General features: G+C 38.0%; 1 protein-coding gene across 2 annotated transcripts in view; it reads right to left on the reverse strand.

Moving 5' to 3' along the window:
- Positions 1–19,995, reverse strand: part of GLCE (glucuronic acid epimerase) — a 130,708-nt gene extending 110,713 nt beyond the window's left edge. Inside the window, exon 1 of one of the 2 annotated variants that reach the window (XM_014848197.3) lies at positions 19,784–19,995. The gene's annotated coding sequence lies outside the window, so the exon portion shown is untranslated. The remainder of the gene's footprint in view (positions 1–19,783) is intronic. The other variant, XM_014848196.3, reaches the window with a different exon arrangement.
- Between the last annotated feature and the right edge of the window lie 2,193 nt (positions 19,996–22,188).

Raw genomic sequence — 22,188 nt, forward strand, 5'->3', positions numbered from 1 at the left:
ATATAATTTTAAAAAGAGAAACAAAAATAATAGCAAGAAGGTAGAAAAAGTGGAACCTTCATATATTGCTGGTGGGAACATAAAGTTATACCAGCTATGGAAAACAGTATAGTAATTTCTCAATAAATTAATCATATAATTTCCATATTACACAACAATTTCATTCCTAGATAGACACATGCAAAAATTAAAAACAGGTGTTTAAACAAAAAATTTTACACAAATGTTCACAGTAGCAGTATTCACCATAGCCAAAAGGTAGAAATAACCCAAATGCCCATCAATGAATGAATAGATAAACAAAATGTGTTATATTCATACAAAGAAGTATTATTCAGGCATAAAAAGGAATGAAGTGATACATGTTATGATATGGATAAGCCTTGAAAACAATATGCTAAGTGAAAGAGGCAAAACACAAAAGGGCATATATTGCATGACTCCATTATATGAAATATTCAGAATTGGCAACTCTATAGACACAGAAAGTAGAATAATGGTTGCCAGGGGCTAGAGTAATGGGGGAATGGGGATTGATTGTTTAATGGGTACAAGGTTTCCCTTTGGGATGATGAAACGTTCTGGACCTAGACAGTGGTGATGGTTGTACAACAATGTAATGTACTAAATTTCACTGATTTTTACATTTAAAATGATTAAGATGGTAAATTTTATGTTATGTTACGTGTACTTTACCACAATTATTTTTTTAAAGACCTAGAACTGACACAGATATTAGAATTAACATAGAAGGATATTAAAATAGTTAGTATAGCCACATTCCTTATGTACAAAAAGTTAAGTAAGGGACGTGGAATTTTTTTTTTTTTGAGTTATTGATAGGTTACAATCTTGTGAAATTTCAGTTGTACATTAATGTTTGTCAGTCATGTTGTAGGTGCACCACTTCACCCTTTGTGCCCACCCCCCACCCCACCTCTCCCCTGGTATCCACTAAATTGTTCTTAGTCCATAATTTTAAATTCCTCATATGAGTGGAGTCATACACAGATTATCCTTCTCTCGCTGGCTTATTTCACTTAACATAATTCTCTCAAGGTCCATCCATGTTATTGCAAATGGAATGATTTTGTTCTGTTTTGCAGCTGAGCAGTATTCCATTGTATATATGTACCACATCTTCTTTATCCATTCGTCTGTTGCTGGACACTTAGGTTGCTTCCACGTCTTGGCTATTGTAAATAATGCTGCAATAAACATTGGGGTGCAAAGGACTTTTGGGATTGCTGACTTCAAGCTCTTTGGATAAATACCCAGTAGTGGGATGGCTGGATCGCATGGTAGTTCTATTTTTAATTTTTTGAGGAATCTCCATACTGTTTTCCATAGTGGCTGCACCAGTTTGCATTCCCACCAGCAGTGTATGAAGGTTCCTTTTTCTCCGCAACCTCTCCAACATTTGTTGCTATTAGTTTTAGATATTTTTGTCATTCTAACGGGAGTAAGGTGATATCTTAGTGTAGTTTTGATTTGCCTTTCCCTGATGATCAGCGATGATGAGCATCTTTTCATGTGCCTATTGGCCATCAGTATATCTTCTTTGGAGAAATGTCTGTTCATGTCTCCAGCCCATTTTTTGATTGGGTTGTTTGATGTTTTGTTGTTGAGTTGCAAGAGTTCTTTATATATTATGGATATTAAGCCTTTGTCAGATATATGACTTGCAAATATTTTTTCCCAGTTAGTGGGTTGTTTTTTTGTTTCAATCCTGTTTTCATTTGCCTTGAAGAAGCTCTTTAATCTGATGAAGTCCCATTTGTTTATTCTTTCTATTGTTTCCCTTCTCTGAGAAGGCATGGTGTCCAAAAAGATCCTTTTAATACTGATGTCAAAGAGTGTACTGCCTACGTTTTCTTCTAGAAGCCTTATGGTTTCAGGTCTCACCTTTAGGTCTTTGATCCATTTTGAGTTTATTTTGGTGAATGGCGAAAAAGAATGGTTAAGTTTCATTCTTTTACATGTGGATTCCAGTTTTCCCAGCACCATTTGTTGAAAAGACTTTCTTTTCTCCATTGTATGCCCTCAGCTCCTTTGTCAAAGATTAGCTGTCCACAGATGTGTGGTTTTATTTCTGGGCTTTCAATTCTGTTCCATTGATCTGTGCACCTGTTTTTGTACCAGTACCATGCTGTTTTGATTACTGTAGCTTTGTAGTATGTTTTGAAGTCAGGGATTGTGATGCCTCCTGTTTTGTTCTTTTTTCTCAGGATTGCTTTAGAAATTCGGGGTCTTTTGTTGCCCCATATGAATTTTAGGATTCTTTGTTCTAATTCTGTAAAGAATGTCATTGTGATTCTGATGGGGACGGCGTTGAATCTGTAGATTGCTTTAGGTAGAATGGACATTTTAACTATGTTTATTCTTCCAATCCATGTACATGGAATGTCTTTCCATCTCCTTGTGTCATCATCCAATTCTCTCAGAAAGGCCTTGTAATTTTCATTATATAGGTCCTTCACTTCCTTAGTTAAATTTACCCCAAGGTATTTTATTCTTTTTGTTGCGATTGTGAATTGTATTGTATTCTTGAGTTCTTTTTCTGTCGGTTCATTACTGCAGTATAGAAATGCTACTGATTTATGCAAATTGATTTTATACCCTGCAACTTTGCTGTAGTTGTTGATTACTTCTAACAGTTTTCCAACGGATTCTTTGGGGTTTTCTATATATAAGATCATGTCGTCTGCAAACAGCGAGAATGGAAGATATTTTTTAAAATAGAAATTTTAGAGGTGAAAACTACGACTAAGATGAAAATACACTAGTGGGATTAGCAAGGAGTAGACAATGCAGAAGAAAAGATTAGTGAGCTTGAAGGCATAGCAACAAAAACTATCTAAAATGAAGGAAGAGAGAAAAAGGAATTAAAAAAAGAACACCAGTGAATTGTAGAACTTGAAGTTGCCTAACATACGGGTAGGTAACTGGAGTTTCCAAATCTAACGAAACTTTCCAAACTTAATGAACATTATAAACCTGGCTGGGGTTTTATAATATATACAAAAGTAAAATTCATGATAACAATGCCATAACAATAGCATAAAGGCCAAGAAGGGCTTTATAAACAAGCTCAACAAAACCCAGTCACAAAAAAAGAAAGAAAGAAAGAAAATTGCACCAAGGTACATCATAATCAAATTGACCAAACCTAGTGATAAAGGGAAAATCTTAAAAGCAGATAGAAAAAAAAAGACATGTACAGAGGAATAAGAATAAGGTCAACATCAGAGTCACCGAAACAGTGCCAATGAGAAGACACTGGAGCAACATCTTTAAACACTGAAAGAAAAAACCGTCAAAACAGAATTCTATACTCAGCAAAATCATCTTTCAAAAATGAAGGCAAAATAAAGACAGTTTCAGACATTCAAAAGTGAAAAGAATTCATTACAAGCAGACCCACATTACAAAAAGTGTTAAAGGACATCCTTCAGGCAGAAGGAAAATCCAATACAAACATGGCTCCAAATAAAGGAATGAAGGACTCCAGAAACGGTCATTTCAAGGGTAAATATATAAGATGTTTTTATTATTTAAATCTCTTTAAAAGGTAACTGACTGTTTAAATAAAAATAACAGTGTACTAAGGGCTTATAACATATGTAAAAGTAAAGCACGTCATAACAACAGCATAAAGGCTAAGGAAAGAGAAATGAAAGTATACTTTTGTAAGGTTCATATACTATCTATGAAGTGGTATAATCTTCTCTGAAAGTAGACTGTGATAAATTAAACATGTATACTATAAACCCTAAGCAAACACTAAAATAACCAACAAGGAGTTACAGCTAATGAGGCAACAAACATGATAAAGTAGAATCATAGAAAATACTCAATTAATCCAAAAGAAGACAGGAAAAAAGAGGAAAGAAGGAACAAAGAATAGATAGGACAAATGAAAAACAAACAGCAAGATGACAGACTCCAACATAACCACATTAAATGTAAATGTTCTAGACATTCTATTTAAAAGAGAGATATTATCAGATTGGGTACAGCAGCATGACCCAAGTAGAAACTGCTTACAAGAAACACTTTAAATATAAAGACACAAATAGATTAAAAGTAAAAGGATGAAAAAAGATACACACACACACACACACACAAGCTGGCACAGGTGTAGTAACATAAGACAAAGTAGATTCTTAGAGCAAAGACTATAACCAGGAATAAAGACAGTCATTTCATAATGACAAGCAAGTCATTTCATCAGGAAAACACAGATCCTAAATGAGTAAGTAAATAAATAAATCCTAAATATTTATTCCCCCAATAACAGAGCTTCAAAATACATGAACAAATGATAGAAGTGCATGGGGAAAAAGACAAACTCCCAATTATTTTAAGAATTTTCAATACTTCTCTCTCAAAAAAATGATGTAAGACATAGGCCAAAAAAAAAAAAGCAAGGACATAAGATTTGGACAACACTATCAACCAACTTGATCTTACCGACATTTCTAAAACGCTTTAATCAATAGCAGCAGAATACACATACTTCTCAACAGTACACAGAACACTTACGAAGAAAGACCATATTCTGGGGAAATAAAACAAGGCTAAATAAATTCAAAATGACTCAAGTTATACAAAGTATGTTCTCTGACCAGAATGTAATTAAATTAGAAATCAACAACAGAAAGATCCTAGGAAAATTCTCAAATATTTGGAAATTAAAGAGCACACTTCTAAATAATTCATGGGTTTAAAAAAAGGGAGGAGGACAGCAAATTAGAAGATATTAACTGCATGAAAAGAAAGGCACAACATACCAGAAGTTGTGGGATTCTGCTAAAGCAGTACTTAAAGAGAAACTAATAGCAATAAATGCTTATATTTCGAAAAGAAGAATGGTCTCAAATCAATGTTCTAAGTTTCCACCTTTTAGAAACTAGAAAAAGAGTAAATGAAACCCAAAGCAAGCAGAAGAAAAGAAATAATAAAGATCAAAGCTGAAATCAACATAACAGAAAAGAGAATAAAGAAGAATCAATGAACCCAAAAGCTGGTTCTTTGAGAAGAGAAATAAAATTGATAAACCTCTAGACAGACTGATCAAGGAAAAAAAGAAAGATACAAATAACCAATATCAGGAATGAAAGAAGTGACATAATAGATGCTATCGACATTAAAAGGATAAGAAAACATGACAACTTTATGCGAATAAATTTGACAACTTAGATGAAATAGACAAATGTTTCCAAACCACTTATATAACAAAGGACTCATATATAGAATATATAAAGAACTCTGAAAATTCAACAGTAAAAAAACAAAAAATTCAATTAAAAAATAAGGAGAAGACACAAAGAGACATTTCACTAAAGAGGATACACAGATGGGAAATATAATAATATGTTCAACATCATTAGTCATCAAGGAAATGCAAATTAAAATCATGATGAGATACCACTACTCACCTATTAGAACATCTAAAATAAAACACTGTGACAATACCAAACGCTAAGGAAGATAGAGAAAGATACCTCTCCTACCATGCTGATGGGAATGTAAATGGTACATCACCCTGGAAAATGGTTTAGGAGTTTCTTAAACTATACCTTCTTAAATACACTTACCAAATTACCCAGCAATAAACACTCCTAGACATTTATCCCAGAGAAATGAAAACTCACATCCACACAAAACCTTGTACACAAATGTTAATAGCAGCTGTATTTGTAATAGCCCAACACTGGAAACTACCCAAATGTCCATCAATGGGTGAAGATTAAACAAACTCTTGTACATCCATACCATGGGATATTGTTCAGCAATAAAAAGGAACTATTGAGACATACAACTTGGATGGATTTCAACGGAATTATGCTGAGTAAAAAAAGCCAGTCTCAAAGGTTACAAAGTATACGATTCTGTTTATATAACATCCGGAAACGACAAAATATAGAGATGGCAAACAGATTAGTGGCTCTAAGAGGCTGGGGGATGGATGTGACCATAAAGGCTCTTTTTGGTGATGGAACAGTTCTGTATCGCCATTGTGGTAGTGATTACACAAATCTATACGTGATAAAACTGTACAGAATTACAGACACACAAACGAGTACGTGTAAAATTGATAATATTGGTAATAACTTCTAATTTGCTGTCCTCCTCCCTTTTTTTAAATCCATGAATTATTTAGAAGTGTGCTCTTTAATTTCCAAATATCTGAGGATTTTCCTAGGATCTTTCTGTTGTTGATTTCTAATTTAATTACATTCTGGTCAGAGAACATACTTTATGTAACGAGTCATTTTGAATATAATTAGCTTTGTTTTATTGCCCCAATAAATACAGATCTGAATAAGATCTGCAGATTTTACCAATGTCAATTTCCTAGATTTAATACTGTACTATAGTTATGCAAGAGGTTACGGGTGGGGAGAAGTGGATGAAGGGGCCTCTCTGTACCAATTTTGGAACTGCCTGTGAATCCACAATTACTTCAAAATTTAAAAATGTTAACAATACATTCTTGACCAAAAGAAAAAATTCAAGCAGTATAAAAGTGTACACAATCAAACCAAACCAAAATCTTACTGAGATCTCAGACTTCCAATCTCCTAGCCTCTCTTTAGAAGCAACTACTTCCCTTCTTGTGTATCCTTTCAGAAAAATCTATGCACATAGAAGCATAAACGTGTTTACTAACATGTGCATATGTATGTGTATTTACATTCATATACACAGGTTACTTTTTCACAGTAATGTCACTGTACCATAAACACTGTCCTGCAACTTTCTTTTACCCAATAATATGTCTTACGAGATGAGCTCATGCGGAAGTGCCCCTTTTTTCTTTCTTTTCATGGCTCTGTGACATCCCATTGTGTGGCTGTACCATTGTTTCTACAACCAGACCCATACTAAGAGTCATTGAGGGCTTTTGACAATATAATTAATACTATAAGGAGCAAAGATAAATTCTTCAAAATTATTGAGTCAAAAAGTATAAACATTTATCATTTTAATAAGCCAAATTGTCCTCCAAAGAAACGGCACAAATTTATATTCCTGCCTACAGTGTATGAGAATGAGTGATTCTACACACTTCTGCCATTATTGTATATAATCTTTGGCAAAGTGAAAAATCTGGCAAGTGAAAAGTGCTCTGCTGTTTAAATCTGAATAATAATAATGTTATTACTAACACTGGATATTATATGAAATCATAAGGTGTTGAGAATAAGCGATGTACCCAAGAGAAAGTTTTGCTATGGGGAATTATAACCAAGGAAGAAATTTAAAAAGGTTGGAGTTGGAAAAGTCCTTAGAGGATAGACTGATAAAACCCTACTCAATACATGCTTTAATGCCTCCTCTATTCTCATTTTAATTGTTAAAAAACCTTCATTATGGACCAATACTTCCCTTCCTCTAACTTTCATTCATTGTTCATAGTTCTAAGCTCCAGGGATGCAAAAGATCCCTCTTTTAATCCCTCTTCCACGTGCCATTTCTTCATGTGTTTCACAGAATCACAGATTTGAGACAGGAAGAATATTAAAGATCATTCAATCACCCAATATGAAAAGCATTATCATATACCCCACTAAAGTCTTTCTTCCAGGCTGAAAATCTCAAATGTTTCAATTATTTTTCAAGGATCTGTCTCAAGACAACGCTTCATTCTGATTAATCTCCTCTGAATACATTGTTTAGCAATGTCCTCCTTAAAATGTGGCAAATAGTACTGAGAACACTAAACTAAATACAGAGTAGAAAAGGATAATTAACTGTGTTTTGGACAACATGCGTCAAAATAATGTTGTTTAAATAGGTGTTAGCCTTGGGGCAGTTATAATAAACCAGTGACTCACCAATTTCAGACAGATAAGACATACCCAGGCATACATCTACTTTGAAAAAGAAACACCACCACCTACTGCTAGCCCTCCAAGTCTCCAACTCTGTATCTGGGTAGAGTTTAAAAAAAACATTCCACTATGGAGCTTTGCTTGTCCCTATCAAATATATACACATCAAATATAAAATTATTATAACAAATATTTTCTTAGACACAGTCTGTCACTCTAATTATTAAAAATAAGCAGGAGTAGGCAAGGATCCTGATTCTGTCACATAACATACTGGCACTCCCTCACAACTGTGAGAGTAACTAATAAACATCTTAAATAGGACATGGGGGAAGACAGCATCTTGAGGCACACCACTAAAAATGAATACAGTTCAATCTTCCCATCACTCCATTAAACAATTACAAATCCACCTACATATATAATTATTCAGACTACATTTCTCCATCTTGTCTACAAACATATCAAAAAAGGTTGTCAAATGCTACATGGACAACCTTGCGGGTCCCTTTCCTTGTTTGTAAAATAGGACTAAATGAGGCAATCTATGTAAAGCGTTTAACCCAGTGTCCAGGACAAAATTAAAATCCAGTAAGTGTAGCTATAATTCTAGATATACTATGGCCAGAGTATCTCCGGACGCACGTCCCAGTTTACTTACCCTGAAAGAAAAGAAAAGAGGCTAGTGTGGCACAACTTGTTCTCTCTGAACGCTTGCCGGCTCCTAGTGATCACTGTCTTCTTTTTTAAGTACCAATAATACACGTGTTCAGTAATCTGAGAATTCGTTCAGGAATGACAGCAAGCTCATCAGTTCATTATTATCTGCAACCTTTACTTGTTTTCCAACATTGTACATACTTCAGCTAAAACACTCTTTTACACATAGCAGGTGTTCAAAAAAAATGGTTTTTTGAATTCTCTTAAAAAATCAGGATGCATTTCTTAGTTTTGACAAATGTACCATGGTTATGTAAGATGTTAGCATAAGGGGAAGCTGGGTAAATATGGGAATTCTCTGTACTATCTTTGGAATTCTCCTACAAATTGTATCTATTTCAAAATTAAACATTTTTAAAAATCCAGATGATCTTTTCCCATTCCTGATAAACTCTGTCTTAAAACTCCTCAAATAGTACCAACCATTATTAGGTCCAAATTCTTTAGCAGTCTTTACGGTCTTATAAGACCTGGAACAGGAGACATGAATTCCAGCAAAAAGGAACTCTCAAGATACCTCTACTTATCCTGGGCCACACAGAGAGTTAGTATTCAGTAAACAATAGTCATCCCAAAATTTTATTTTTGGAAACAAGGGCCTTAAAAAATCTATCCCCAAAGCAAATATCTTTTTCCTAAAGCATTAAAGTTCTACAGAATCAGTTAAAACCTATGACTCCTACTGCTTAAACCACTTATTTAGCTGTGGCATTCAAGTCAAGTTCAAAAAGATCTTTGATGTATGAGACAAATTACTCCTATACTATTAGCATGAAAATCTTTTTCAAAATATATCTATAAAATACATTTCTATCATGGCTGACTGGTTCTTAGAAAAATAAGAGTTTAAGAAAATGATGAATTTTATTTGCAATAATTTAAGCTCAAACTTTCACTGTTAAGCAACAAAGTTATAAAAATTCTGCTAAAACTATAACTGTCAAGCAAAGAAATCCTAAAATACCTAAGAATAAAATATCTTTTCCCCAAATGTTCTCCTAAATACTTTCAAATAGCTTTTGTACTTTAAAGAGTTTCTTTCAGGTATCAACTGTCTAATTTTCAAAAACTTGGCTTTCCTTTTTGGAGGAGTACTACAGAATTGGTACTATAAAGAGAAGTGCTATTGTCAAAGAATCAATCCAATAATAAAAAGAGCTAAGGCCACTTGTCTTATAGAAAATTACTGCCAAATGCTGCCAGACCCTGCTTTTCTTCCTTCTGGGCCAGTAGCCAGATACTAATCATTTTTAGACCCCTTCTAATTTTTAGTACACAATACCACATCTGAACTAGACAGTATTTTAATGAATGTTCTCCATAATTCGTCTAATGTTTTGGCACACGCACGTACACACATGATCTACACTGCAGTCCTCTGGAAGCAGACATAAGAAACTGATAACAGTGTGGCCTCTGGGGCAACTGTTTGGGGCTTCAAATTTTGTATGTTTTTGTAATAACTATTCAAAAATTAATTTACGTATTAAAAGGAAAAGCTACAATAATAAAACATTAATTCTAGTTAAAGTATTTTACCTTACAAGATAACACATGAGGCATTCCTTTTAAAAATCTTTTAAAAAATTTTATTATGTAATTGTTTTAAAAACAATTTACAATATTCAACTTCATTTATAATCAAAGAAATCCAAATTAAAGTTGGATCATTTTTGCTTATCAAATTAGAAAAGGTTTTTAAAACTAATACTGAATACCGGCATATAAACTGGCATAACTTTTCTACAAAGCAATGTGGCAATGTCTAACTTTTTTAAGGTCTTCCCTTTTGACTGAACATTTTTATTCCAATCCTAAGAAAATAATCAAGCATGGAGAAAGATTTATGCACAAAGATTTTCATCAATGTTATCATCAGAGGAAAAATGTTCAATAATTGGCAATGTTAAATCATTATACACTGATTCATAGAATAGTGTGCTGCTATTAAAAACAGGGTTTTGAAACAATTTTAACAAAGGAGGAAAATCTTCATGATATAATGCTTTCTGGGGGGATAAACAGTATACAAATGAATAAAGATCTTCACGGGAAGAGGAGGAATGTATACCATATTGTCAGTAATGCTTATATTTGCACTGAGGCATTTGTGTTGGTGAGGAAGATTAGCCCTGAGCTAACACCTGGTGCCATTCTTCCTCTTTTTTCTTTCCCTCCCCAAAGCCCCAGTACACAGTTGTATATCACATTTATAAGTCCTTCTAGTTGTTCCAAGTGGATGCTGCCACAGCATGGCTTGACAAGCGGTGTGCAGGGCTGCGACCAGGATCCGAACCAGCGAACCCCAGGCAGCTGAAGTGGAGTGCACAAACCCAATCACTACACCACTGGGCCGGCCCCTCTCCAAGTTGCTAAAATGGGTTGCTAGAACTTATAAAATCAGGGGGAAAAATATAAGCTATCTATATACACGTACATGCAAACACATTTATTCTTAAATTATAATACTGCAAAACTGATGTGGTATTTAAACAGCTGAAATAAAAAGTTAAAACTTTCTAATTAATAACATTTATGGAAGCCAATGACAAACTAACCCAAATTACTATGTGTTGTTAGGATCATTTTTACCACATAATAAGCACTACTAGCTAGCTTATTTTTACATCAAAACAATAAAAAGGAGGGGCCAGTCCCATGGCCGAGTGGTTGAAGTTCCACGTTCCGCTTCAGTGGCCTGGGTTCATGAGTTTGGATCCCGGGTGCAGACCTACTCCACTCATCAGCCATGTTGTGGAGGCCTCCCACATACAAAGGAGAGGAAGACTGGCACAGATGTTAGCTCAGGGCTAAACTTCCTCAAGCAAAAAAGTGGAGGAATGGCAATGGATGTTAGCTGAGGGCGAAACTTCCTCACATACACAAAAAACAATAAAAAAAGGACTTCAGACTATCATATGGTACAATATGGACAGAAATTAAATCCCATCAAAGAGGATTAATAATGTAATTATGAGTTAAATTATAATAATGCTTATCAGGATAAATAATATCCCTGGGAGAAGGAATTGATTCAACTAACATATAACATCTAAATTAATAAATATAACCAAACTCTTCCTTTAAATGGACTGAATCTGCTAACTGAAAAAATACTTATTAATGAATTAATTGTAAATTATCATTTATCAGGCATTAACTAATCTGCATGTTTTCAAAGGTAGATAGAATTTACCTCTAAAGATTATTTCCCCCACTAGTTGCCTACTGGAAATCACAAATCCCACAAGGTTACTATTATGCTTAGCCCCCTCAATGGGTTGCCACTGCTGTAAGTCCAAATCCCTTACACTGGTTACGAGAGCCTCCATGATGTGGTCTTTGCTTTCACTCCCTGCTCCTCCCTCCTCACTTGCTTCCTATGCTCTAGGCCAGGGGTTTGCAAAGCGTGCTCCTCGAACCAGCAATATCTCCCTTATCTGTGAACACGTTAGAACTCCAAATTCATGAACCCACTCCCATTAGGAGATTCACATGCACCTTCTAATTTGAAAGCCACTGCTCTAGCCCCCCTGAATTGCCTGCAGATCTCCAACTTGCCCTGCTTTCTCTCTGAAAACACAGTTCCCTACCTACAGTGCTCTTTTTACCCTACTCCCAACGGGGTATCCCATCCACCTTGATTCCTACTCATCTTTCAAGCCTTCGCTTAGAAATCACTTCAAAAGGGAACTAAAAATATTTCCAGAATTAGAAAAACATTCCTCAATATTTCCTCTACTATTGTAGGGGCTGTCATTTGCATTCTTCATCAACTAAAGCCATTTCTAAAATTACTTAAGGCCATCAAAGAAAGCCTCTGCCTGACTTATCCTAAAACATAAGTTATTAATACATGACAGAAATCAAAAACAGATTCATAGCTTTTCTACCCATGCTATGAATGTATTGGTATAACTGTTTCAAACTCTACAGAACTGTAGAAAAATATATGGGAAAATAGCCAACCAGTTCTGAAATTCACATCTTGAAATTAATTAATTTGAATTTTCTCTTTTCTGCACATATTTCTCCCATCTTCTGGAGGAAGGAGAACAAGTAATATAGATTATGGTTTTTTTAAAAAAGGCAAACCAAGAGGAAAAAGAAATGTGTAGGGCTACATGTTTCATGCCAAATATATTTTAAAAAAGCATGGACCAGAAACTGTTCTCCAATATTTTTAATAAGTTTGAGATAATCTCACAGTACATGATTATTTAATTTATCTTCAGTCATTTAATGATCACTAGCATGTGCTAAGAATGATATGGGATTAAGAATTACGTTGGTCTATCTATCTATCTATTGAGAGAGAGAGAGAAGAGGTTAACTCCTAGCTAGTCAGTCAAGAAATGAATCCTTATGCCCACCAAAAGACAGGTACAAAATTGTTCATAGCAGCTTTGTTCCTAAGAACTAAAAACTGGAAATGCCCAAATGTCTACCAACTGTAGAATAGAAAAATATATACTCATACAATGGAATACTGCACAGCCATGAAAAAGAATGAACTACTGCTAACTTAAAAACATGGATGAGGGGCCGGCCCTGCGGCCGAGTGGTTAAGTTTGCGTGCTCCGCTACAGCGGCCCAGGGTTTCGCAGCTTCAGATCCTGGGCGCGGACATGGCACCGCTCATCAGGCCACGTTGAGGCGGCGTCCCATGTACTACAACTAGAAGGACCCACAACTAAAATATTCAACTATATACCAGGGGGCTTTGGGGAGAAAAAGGAAAAATAAAATTAAAAAAAAAAAAAAAAGGATGAATCTCACAGACATAATGTTGAACAAAGGAAATCAGACGTAAAAGAAATGATTTGATTCCATTTATATGAAGTTCAGGAATAAACAAAACTAATCCAATGTGATGGAGGTCAGAAGAGTGGTTACCTTTGGGAAGTACTAACTAGGAGAGAGCATGAGAGAGACTTCTAAAGTCTTAGAAGAGTTCTATATCTTGATCTGGTTGGTGATTACGTGTTTACATATGTAGAAATTCATTGAGCTGTTTATGATTTCTGTACTTCAATTTTTTAAGTCCTATTAAAAAAAAAAAAACATGGAAGAGAAAGGTCCTCTTCCTCTATGCCAGCAAGGAAGGAAGGAACGAAGGTTAGATCAAATGATCTTCAAGTTCCTGCTTTAAAGGTCAATTGTCTTATTCACTCACTCAACAAAAAGTTGAGCACCTACTTTGTTAACAGGTACTGTTCTAGGTGCTGGGGATATAGCATTGAAAAACATCCCTGCCCTGGTGGATGTCAGTTATAGGAAGGGTAGAAAGACAACAAAAATACAGAGTACACTGGATACAAAAAAGGACAAAAAAAGAATGCAAGGAAGAGGAATATGAAGAGTATGTGGAGAGGGGAAGTTGTACTTTTAAACAACGTGGCCTGTAAAGACCTCACAGGAGGGGTGATATTTTAATTAAGACCTGAAGGAAGTAGGGAGGGAGACACGAATATCTGAAAAAACAGGTTCCAGGCCTTCTGAAACAGCAAGGAGGCCACTATGGCTGAAGGAAAGAGAGCAAGGGTAAGACAAAAAAAAAAAAATAGTGAGAGGTTCTTTTCTTCAATCTTTTCCTCCTTTCACACCCCTGCAACTCTTCATTTAAAATCCAACTTAAGAAAAATCTTTTCTACATAGAAACTTCTGTAACCACTAGCCCAGTCCACACTGACCTAATCTTCTGAGCTCCTGGAGCTGTGTCAGTCACGGCATCTTTAGACACTATCTTGCAGTGAAATCTGTACTGCCTCCCACTCCCAAATAAACCAAGCCTCTTCAGGGCAGTGACTAGATTTTATGCTTTTCTGAATCTCTAGTAGTTGACCCATGGTTAGCATTTAAATGGTTACTGGTAAGGCTGATGCTAATAACAACTTCATCAGGCATAAAAGTAGTAAACTGTGGATAGATTTTTTAAAAGAATAAAGGAGGAAGGAAGAAACCAAGACTAGGGAACTATGTGAGTAAAGGCAGTGAGGTGTCTCCATGTGTCATGATCCAAAGTCAGGATTTTCTCTGAGCCACGTCTTTAAGTCTCTGAGATCCTCAACATCGCTTTTCTAAAAGCAACGCTGGGCTTTTTCTTTCTTGGGGAGAAAATGAGGCATCTGGTGTTCCTCTCAAACAATGGTTTTAAAACACCAATTTTCATAACCAGCTTAACAACAAAAATCTTAACCAATTAGCTGTGCAATCTTGAGCAAGTCATTCAACTATTCTTGCATATGTCAGTTCTCTCACATGCTAAACGAGGGAGTCGGATTAAATGATCTCTAATCTAAAGTCCAACCAATCTCCAATTCTCTATGCTAACTTTTTTGGAAAAATAGAGTGGATAAACCTTGCAACCTGCTTTTTCAACTGATAAAATGAACAAAGTATCTATTAATAATTTAAAATACACTGAATAAGCAGTCATATTCAGAAAGCAGTGCAGTATTTTAAAAAAGCATACACTTTGTACTAAGACAGACCCGATCTAGTCCTAGCCTGCTTCTTAGGAGATAATGACCCTGACGTAATTTATTAAATTGTCAGGATTTGCTTTGAAAATTAAAGGCAATGTACGTAAAGCACTTATGAAGCCAATATAAACACCCAGACACATTGCCAACAATCATTTCCCATGCGGAAAGCAGTCAAAGTAAAACATCTACCAAATCACTGATGTCCAAGATCTGAAATACCCAAACTAGTTCATAACTCTCCTAGCAATTTCAGATATAGGGATTAGAGGTTGCCTCAAAATTCTGCAAGATTTTTCTGCAAGTTTAACACAGTAACCCTTAACTCCTACAGTGCTAAGAGTTTCCCATCTTAAATACAAGGATAAGAACTGCAGATCTAATGTCAGTTTGTGGTCAACGGGGAAAGAGAATAAGATAATTTAGAAAGCCCAAAATTTTAGAAAAATAGGGCAAGACTGAGATTTGGGCTTAACTCACCTGAGACACTATGAAGACATTAATCTTGGCATTGAGAGTTCAAACATGTAACGAGAGCCAGCAGTGTAAAATAAGCAATAGCAATTCAAAAAGTAATAAGACAAATATAAACTTGCCTTTAAATCCAGAATGACACAGACATAAATAATTACAGCATATTAATGAACATAAGAGAATGAATGAACAGGACAAAGAGAGTGAATAACCCAGTGGGGTGAGAAGAGGGAGAACCAGAGGACACAGAACATTTAGAAAGCAGATAGCGCTTAAGCTGCATCCTGAAAAACCAGTAGCCTTTGTCAGCAAGACAGGAAAAGGAAAAGCAGGAGACTATATGAGAAGGCTCCAAGTTATGAAACAGTACAGCTCTTTTAGTGAACTGATTTTACTAGTACAGTTGAAGCTAGAGATTTGTGGTGGGGGAAATGCAGGAGATAAGCCAGATTAAGGGCCTTGTAATGATAAAGAGTTAGGACTAAACACTGCAGGCAAGGGAGAAGTAAGGGTTTTAAGAAAGAAACACTGAACAGATTCGCATTTTAGAAAAATCACCTTGACAGTAGTGTAAAGGATGGATTAAAGAAAGTCAAACACTAAAGGGGTCAAGCTCATTCTATACCCAGAGTTAAATAAGGACATTACATTATCACATAGATATTCTATTATAGAACCAGGGATCAGAAATAAAAATAATAATGCTTTAATTGATAAAGCTAAATTATCAAAAGGAAATCATTTACCTTCAGGAATATATATTCTGGAATTAAGTATTTCCTATATATCTTAAAAAGGAAGAGGCTTCTAAAATTACATATGGTACATAAAAATTACATGGAATAGGTATATCCTGAGAACTAGCTACTCTTACGGCATCTATCCCTTTTTGTGCATATAATACTGCAGATCTGCAACATAAAAACCAATGCAAAAGAATCCCTGGAATTGGAGCTTATATTGATTATAAACAAGGACTTCTCTTTCTTTTATATATCCAGATACTGAGGCCCTGAGAGACTAACGAATACCTAAGGTCACATGGTTAGTAGCACAGTGAAGACTGGAATTCATCTTATGATTTCCTTTCAAAAAACTGCTTTAGTAATACCACATTTATGATTCCAGAATTTTGAATGATAATCCAAAAGACGCTCTGGTATTGTCATTTTCAGCAGTGTCATAATGAATTATAAAATTATTTTTATGTTTCATATGCCTCACAAGAAAAATGTATCTCATAGATACACACATATTTGACAAAAAGAAATCTCTTCCTGAAGTCTGTGCCACAAGTAGAACACCTCCTCCTCTGCCACAAAGACACACCCTGTTATTCTCCAGGGAGTCTGATGACTTCCTTTCTCAAACTCAGGAAACAATTAAATTTAAAAGAAGAAAGGCCTAAGATTAATTTATCTTTATATAAATATATATATATATATCTTTAACATGTTTTAACATTTTACTTAGATCTCAGTCTTTTTATTTGGTTGTACTCCTCACTCCACCCCTATAATTTTTAGATCCTTGAAATATATTTTTTCCTTTACTAGTACACACAAGTGGAAGTGGCAACAGTGACAAAAAGCCTTATTAATACTGAACATTTCACAAATTTGCATGGTGACCAAAATGTTTTCATTTTTAGACTTCTCTAATTTACACTTAAGTGATGTCTGCTCATTGAAAGACATTCAAATAATACAAAAGCATAAAATTAATAGCTGTCTTCCATGCCTCTGCAAGTCTCTCCTGAAGAATCTCCCAAACACTGGAAAAACTGATGCGTGTCCTTACAGACTTTTTTATGCTTAAATAACAAAAGGTGCTAATCCGCAGAGAGTCATATATTTAATATTCAGTCTCTACTGATCATAATTTAATCTTTCTTTAATAATTCAGAAGGTAGATCATTATCTTGCTGGGTTTCTGGTTATCATGACAGACATCAATTATATTATCATTCAGGGATTATTAAAACAAACTGAGCTGAACCCCAAGTTCTCTGTTTATTTCTTCCTTATCAGCATCTCAATTATTTTATGTATTTATTTTATTTGTTGTCTTTCTCTCTCTCTCGGTGCAGGTTACATGAGAGCTGGAATCATTATACCTCCAGTACTGTGATACCTAGCAAGATAATCTAATACTTGTTGACTGAGAAGTATGTTTACTTAGAAATTAGGAAGGCTCCTTTTTAAAGTTATTGAAATCTGAATTTATCATTTGTCTTTCAAAAATGAGGGGAAAAAAAGGTATGCTTACAGTTTTTTGGCCTTAGTTACAAACAAATATGCCTGCTCAAGTGATCGGTTTTGATAGCTATAAAAGTCACTTAGGCACTTTGGTTTGAATTACAACCAAAACAAAAAGTAGTAAGATCTCCAAAGAGTTAAATATTGCTATGTAGGATTCCCTTGTTTTTTAAAATGATTGCAAAATTCAAGGATCAAGTACATTATTCCTAATCTTTCTGGTTCTAAGATCAAAAGAAATGTCATTTTTAAAGAACTGTCACTCAGAAAAAGACTAAGGCAGGCAAAATTCTTTGCTTTGGCATACTCAAATTTGTCTGTTTACCCAAAATTACAGAATTACTATGAGTACGGGCTCCACTACTTGCCACATCAGACTTCACCTACAGGCCTCTGTGACAAAGTTGCTACCTAATCAAAAGAATTGTCAGGCAAACGCACAGGCTTTCGGACCTATACATTTTTTTTAAACCACATACACACATATATATACATACATGTCATGTTATTTGAATACCACCTAAGTCTGGGCTAGCTATCAAGAACTCTGTGTAAGATTCAAGACTAACTGTACCTTTACAATAAAACTGTTAAGCAGGATTCTGTAAAAGGGCTCTGTTAGCCATCCTTACATGTCTCAAATGACATTTCTGCAGAGCTCCAGATTTGGGACCTCAAATTCCAATACCTTGTTTGGAGGCTGAACTTGAAGTTATCCCTCTCCACAAATGCTTTTCAAAGGACAGAGAGAAGCCAGAACACACTTCCCAGCACTACTTGACTCTGCCTAACACTCAGGTAAGACTTTAGGACAGACCTAATAATGCAGGATCAGCACAGCAGACCACCTAGGAAGGGAAGCCAAAACCACACAGCCTTCCCCATCCTCAGCGGATTCCACGCTCAAACTGAGGACACTGGCCGCCTAAAGAATCTACAGTCTACATGCCCACCTAAGGTGCTGCCACTCTCTTGCTCCCAGAGCAGCGAAAACAGCACGCCCAGACAAGGTTCCCGGGGCAGAGAAAACTGCAGAACAAACCCACTATTTCTCCAACTAGACAACATAACGGATCAATGCTCCAACTAAGCATTGAGTAAATCTCATCTAGAGAGAGAGAGAGATCCGTTCCAGGATGCTGACCAGCCACAGCCTGTCTCCTGGGCTGGGTCAGGATGCCACCAAAGCCCCCTTCCTCCCCGAACCGACGAAGCGCACGCAGAGCCGCGCCCTCCATTCGTGATCACCCGGAGACCCGCGAACTCGCCCTGTCGCCCCTGAAAAGACTGGAGACCATGCCAAGTTACTGCCCCCCTCTGGGCAAAGCAAAAACCCAAGTAAAGACGCTGGTCTCCGCCGTACACCCTCCTGCCCCCAGCAGCCCACTAAGACGGCCCCTGCAGGACGCAGATACATCGCCCTCTCGCCCAGACAACCCGATGAACAAACCCCTCTTCCCCGGAAACCTAATATACTGCTTTTTCATTCCAGGAATGTGAAACAGACGCTCACTCCCGCTCAAAGGACCCCCAAGACCCCAATGATCTGCCCCTTCAGAGACCTAGGACCTTGCTAAACTGAATCCTCTGCCTTCCCAAAGAGCCTGGGACCCCCATAAAAGGACGCCTTGTCCCGGAACCCCGCTACACCACCTCAAGGAACCTCAGGACGCTAACAAATCTCCCTCGATCCCGAGGACCCGGGACCCCCTACGCCGCCACCCACCCCTACCCCAAGCCAGAAGAGCCCTAGGACCCCCAATAAACCGCCCCCTCACCCCGAGGAGCCCTGGCACCCGCTGCATCGCCCTGGGGCGTACGCACCCGGATCCCACCGCACCGCCTCCTCGCCCCCCGCACTCTCGAGCCCCGCCAAGCCTCGCGCCCACCAGGCAGCGCCGCGCTGCCCCCGGAGCCGCCCCCGTCGGAGCCCGCCAGCCCCGGCTGCTCCGTGTGCCCGCTCCCCGACCACTCCTGGGCGGAGACGCGCTCCGGGCTTCCTCACCTGGGCAGCGCTGGAGGGCGAGCGGACCGGGCAGCCCTGAGGAAGAGAAGGAGGCGGCAGAGAAGGGATGGCCCAGGCCTGCGGCTGCCGCAGCTCCAACCTCCCCGCGAGGAAGCGCTTGTGTGAGGAGAGCCCTCCAGCTCCGCGCGCAGCCGGGAGACCGAGCCACAGCCGTGCCCGCCGCTCTTCCCGCGAGATCCCAGCCACGGCGAGGGGCGGGGCCACGGCGAGGGGCGGCAGCGACGGCTCGAGTGACAGCCCCGAGAGCCTGTCGGCGGCGGCACGGGAGGCGGGACTTGGAGCCGATTAAAACCAATTGTAAACTAGGAAAGGTGACTCGCCCCTCCCGCCCCTTCTCCCCACTCCCGCCTCTCATCAATAAACTAGGGGAAAAGGTCCAGTAATCCTAGGTAGTAGACAGAGGCGGTGGGCGTTTTCGGGAAGGGCGCTTGAGTAGTGAGGTTTGGCTAGTGTCTGGTCCTGCCCAGCGTGCGTGGATACACCTGGTTTAGGGAAGAATGCCGTCTTCACACCGTGTAGTCTGAGGCGCTGTTACCCTTGGTTACTGCCCGGCCTGAAGTGCGTAAGAGGTTAGCATCTTCGTGGTTGATGGCGCTCCCTACTCGGGTTACCCGGGTCTAAACCTCGTTTTCCCTACCTCGGCCTCCCCTCCCTCTCCACCTCAAACAGGGCGCCATTGTTGAGATGGCTGTGTTTTCCAATCCCCATCTGGTCTGGTCTGACAAAGGACTCTTTTCTGATTCGTGCTTTTATTTCTACTTCAAGCCTTCTGGAAGAGCGAAAAGTAAATCTCATGTGAGTCGCCATTGTAACAAATTCCAAAATTACATGAAAAGTTGTATCCTTGCAGACCCCAGTGTCTGGCACACGCAGGGCACCAAATAAATGTGAAAGGAATGAATGAAGAATGTGATATTTAAATATGTGAAATCTAGACCCACCCCAGAAAATTCTGGCTTTCCTAACCTTTCCTCTACAATGACAGCCGATCTTTTTCCCCTTAAGTCCAGTTCTTCATTATTATGCCTATCCTGTAGCCTTCATTCATAGTTCCCTCCTCATTCCCTTACCCACAGCAAGAAGTGCCCTTTCTCCTCGTCAAGGTTAACCCCTACACCAGTGCACTGCATCTCAGCCATCCCCATATTTTGTTCAATCAACTATCCTTTCTTTTCCCCATTATCAATTTTTCCTTCTACTCTAGCTCTGGGCTCTCACAAACACACTGTCTCCCCCATCCTCTGAATAGAACAAAACCACCCTACCTCTTCCACTCTCTCAAGCTACTCTATCTCCTTCTCAGAATTACACTCCTTGAGAAACAAAGTGTATCTGCTGTCTCTACTTTCTCGTCTCTTATTTTTCCCACAGTGTTGCTTTCACCCGCACAATCTGCTCTTCTCTCAATGGTCACAAAAGACCTCTTTCCTAAAGGACAAATGGTCTATTTTGGGGCATCTTTTTCAAAGACCTCTCTGCAGCATTTTGACAACGCTAGTCATCCCCTCCGTTGGTACCTGTCTGACTACGTTCTCCTGATGTTCCAGCTACTCTTCTGACTTTTTTTTTTGGTTTCCTTTCCTGGTTTGAAAACTGTTGCATATTAATGTTTTCTTATCTTATAGCCACACCTTGTGCATAATACAAAAAATGGCCACACAGGGTTCTACACTTTGAGAGCCAATAAGTGGCTCAGACAAAAGCTGTTAGAAGAGTCCTGAGGGAGGAGACATGACTGTGAGTCTGGGTCTTAAAACAATAGCTTGGCCCATACAAAGGCAGGGCAGAAACAGGCCTTTTAGAGAAAAATAGTATGAACCTGAGCACAGAGAAAAGGATGTGGGTAGAGACTGGCTGTGTGTTGGCCAATTTGGTGGATGGAAGGTTCCTGCAGAAGAGCAGTGAGAGGTAAGATTAAAGAGGAGCCAGCAGTAAAAGGCCTTAAAAACCAGGGCAAGCTTGATCCTGTATTAAGTGGGGAACCAGAATCAACCGTAACATTTGTAGGGCCCACAAAAAGGCTACATGTGGAGGCCCACATATCAAATGTCTAAATGTGTAAAAGTTATAAACCAAGTCAACAATCTATGAAATTAAAAAATTGTATTCTTTTACCTTGACAAATATACTTTCGTAATAACTTGGAAGACCAGGTTTGAACTTAGAATTCTGGGGCTTCTCAGAGATCTCTACTGGAAAAGAGAGAGCTGGTTCCGACACAGAGCAGTCTTCCCCCTCTGATTCCCACAGCCGGGTCAGCCCTGCGCTGCAAAGTACTGCCCTCCATGGGCGCTCCAGCTCACATGTCCAAGCTCCATTCCCACTTTCCCCTCTACAAAACTGTCATTTCTTGGCACTCCATGGGTCCAGGAGTAGAATCTCAG

Source organism: Equus asinus, chromosome 2, assembly GCF_041296235.1.
Source record: "Equus asinus isolate D_3611 breed Donkey chromosome 2, EquAss-T2T_v2, whole genome shotgun sequence".
Taxonomy (NCBI): Eukaryota; Metazoa; Chordata; class Mammalia; order Perissodactyla; family Equidae; genus Equus; species Equus asinus.